We start from the raw sequence: 3,033 nt of genomic DNA on the forward strand, positions 1-3,033 counted from the left end.
TTCCCTGTCTCCAGGCCTTGGGACCCCTTGACCGATCTCAAGACCGAGCAGATTGGGAAGCTGGAGAATAGACCCATCGGAAGGGTCCTGGATTCTGCATTGGGGGGTGGGGGGAAAGGGGGGGGAAAGAGGCCAGGGGGTGTCACAGTTTTCTGCGCAGCGACCCAGATAACGGAGCCAAGGTGCTCCAATTGTGGTGCAAAAATCTCAACACTGGGCGGGAGAAACGCCGCTTTCCCTTGTAGTGCTCGGATTGCGCTTCCTGTCCCCGGACACAGTTTGAATGACGGATGATCTGCTGGGGTCAATTCTCAGGGGGATTTTCTGTGTGTGTGTGCGTCCGTGTCCCTTAGGCCTTTCAACCGTGCGCTCCGTCGTCTCCGATTTGGGTCTATCCACCTTTCTGAGGATAAAACCTTTTTTTCTCTCTCGACAACGGTCCCGCGGCTGAAAGAAAATAACTCCTACGTTCCCTGGGTATCTTCTGTGGCTGGGAGGGGGGAGGTAGAAGGGGGTCTCCGCCATTTTTTTTGGGGGGGGGGAGAAAAGATGATCCCACTTCTCCAGCGCAAAAGGAAAACCCCCCAAAAAAAATAGCGGGACGAAAAGGGCTCGATTTAAAAAAAAGGAAAAAAATGAGTACACGAATAAACTGCCCCCTTTTGACGCTCGCTCACTAAACGTGTGTATTATACAAGACATATATATGTAACGTAAAGTTTACCGGATGACATAACTGTTTATACCTGTTTTAACACTAATCTCCTGGAAAGATCTACCCCAAGGGGTGTCAAAAGCCACCGCGTCACAACGCCGCAACGTATCGCAACTTTTTCCTGCATTGCCTGACCTGGGGTGCGCGCCGCCGCCGCCTGATGCAACCGGCCCACGAGCCGGCAGTCTGACACCCCTGCTCTACCCTAACGCCATGTTCTCCTTAGCACTTTTATTAATAAAGGCACTTTGTACGCTGATTGGTAAATGTGGATTGCACTCTTTCGATTCCGGGACTGCACCCTAAAGTTCGGAAAGGGGCAGGCGGGATAAAAGGGACTTTGCTTCCGGGATCGGGGCAGGGACACCGAGCCACGGGTGATTGTGGCCTGCGCAGAGAGTCGATTCAAGCCACAAAAGAGAGCCGGGTGCTGCCTCCCACACAGGGCGGGTTCTGACCTCGGCATCCGAGTGGGCGGATCCCTTCAACGGGAGCCGGCCGGGGACGGCAGCAGCCGGAAAAGCTAATCCGATCCTCGGTTGTACGAACCGAGGCATAGAATCAAAATCAGGTGAAGTTGTTAGTACCGCTTTGTAAAGCCTTAGCAAGGCCACGCCTGGAGCGCTGCGTCCAGTTTTGCTCACCCCATCGCAAGAAAGAAATTGAGACATTGGGGGGAAAAAAGGGCAGAGAAGAGCAACTAAGTTGATTAAGAGCATGGACTCTAAAAGCTATGAAGAACGATTGCAGGAATTGGGCCTGGCCAGTCTGGAGAAAAGAAAAAATGGGTGGCGGGTTTGTGTGTGTGTGTGTGTGTTAGTGGCTACTTTAAGACTTGTGGACTTCAAATCCCAGAATTCCCCAGCCAGCATATCTGGACTTTATACTATCAGCAGTATAAACTCCATATTTGATGAGAGAATGTGATATGTTCACTGCATACCCATCATCTAATAAAGTTTCCCTATTAAAAATTGCGATATATTATGCTCTCTGCATACCCACCATCCACTAAAAAAGTTTCCTATTAAAAATGTGATATATGTCCACTGCATACCCACCGCCTAATAAAGCTTCCCTATCAAAAATTGCGATATATTATGCTCTCTGCATACCCACCATCCACTAAAAAAGTTTCCTATTCAAAATGTGATATATGTCCACTGCATACCCACCATCTAATAAAGCTTCCCTATCAAAAATTGCAATATATTATGCTCTCTGCATACCCACCATCCATTAATAAAGTTTCCTATTAAAAATGTGATATATGTCCACTGCATACCCACCATCTAATAAAGCTTCCCTATCAAAAAATGCGATATTCCCTATCAAAAAATGCGGACATGGCATGGGTCCGGGTTACCTCGGGGACCATCTGCTGCCGGCGTCAACTCCCCTCCGCCCTGTGCGTTCCCACAGAGAGGGCCTCCTCAGGGTGCCTCCGGTCAGGGAATGCCGACTGGCGGCCCCCAGGGGGAGAGCCTTCTCTGTGGGTGCCCCGGCTTTGTGGAACCAACTGCCGGTGGAGCTCCGGATGGCATCAGACCTCCGAACTTTCCGTCGTGGCCTGAAGACCCATTTATTTGAATTAGCTGGTCTGGCCTGACGGGGGAGTTGGGTTTTAAATTATTGTTTTAGAATAGTATTATTGTTTTAACTGGGCACTGATTTAATCTTTGTTTTAACTTTTGTATTGTATTGTATTGTTATTTATATGCCCTGTGAACCGCCCTGAGTCCCTAGGGAGAAGGGCGGTATACAAATTAAATAAAACGTAAACGTAAATAAAACGATATATTATGTTCCCTGAATACCCACCATCTACTAATAGTTTCCCTATCAAAAATGTGATATATTATGTTTCCTGCATACCCACCATCTACGGTACTAATTGTTTTCCTATCAAAAAATGTGATATATTATGTTCCCTGCATACCCACCATCCACTAAAAAAGTTTCCTATTAAAAATGTGATATATGTCCACTGCATACCCACCATCTAATAAAGTTTCCCTATCAAAAATGCGATATATTATGTTACCTGAATACCCACCATCTACTAATAGTTTCCCTATCAAAAATGTGATATATTATGCTTCCTGCATACCCACCATCTACTAATTGTTTTCCTATCAAAAAAATGTGATATATTATGTTCCCTGCATACCCACCATCTACTAATACAGTTACCATATCAAAGAAAACTCATCTATCTGTGTTTGTTCTTGTCCTATTCATTCGGGTGAAATCCTTGCTGTCTGGGGAATTCTGGGAGTTGAAGTCCACAAGTCTTAAAAGTGGCCCAGTTTGGAGAC

At 46.6% G+C, this 3,033-nt stretch overlaps 1 protein-coding gene across 1 annotated transcript in view; it reads left to right on the plus strand.

The window, feature by feature from the left end:
- Positions 1-968, plus strand: part of LOC308679297 (GTPase IMAP family member 3-like) — a 2,285-nt gene extending 1,317 nt beyond the window's left edge. The window contains exon 1 of the mRNA XM_081346906.1: positions 1-968. This exon is cut by the window's left edge and continues 1,317 nt beyond it. The gene's annotated coding sequence lies outside the window, so the exon portion shown is untranslated.
- The last annotated feature ends 2,065 nt before the right edge of the window (positions 969-3,033 follow it).

This window comes from Vipera berus (assembly GCF_964194415.1).
Source record: "Vipera berus genome assembly, contig: HAP1_SCAFFOLD_124, whole genome shotgun sequence".
Taxonomy (NCBI): Eukaryota; Metazoa; Chordata; class Lepidosauria; order Squamata; family Viperidae; genus Vipera; species Vipera berus.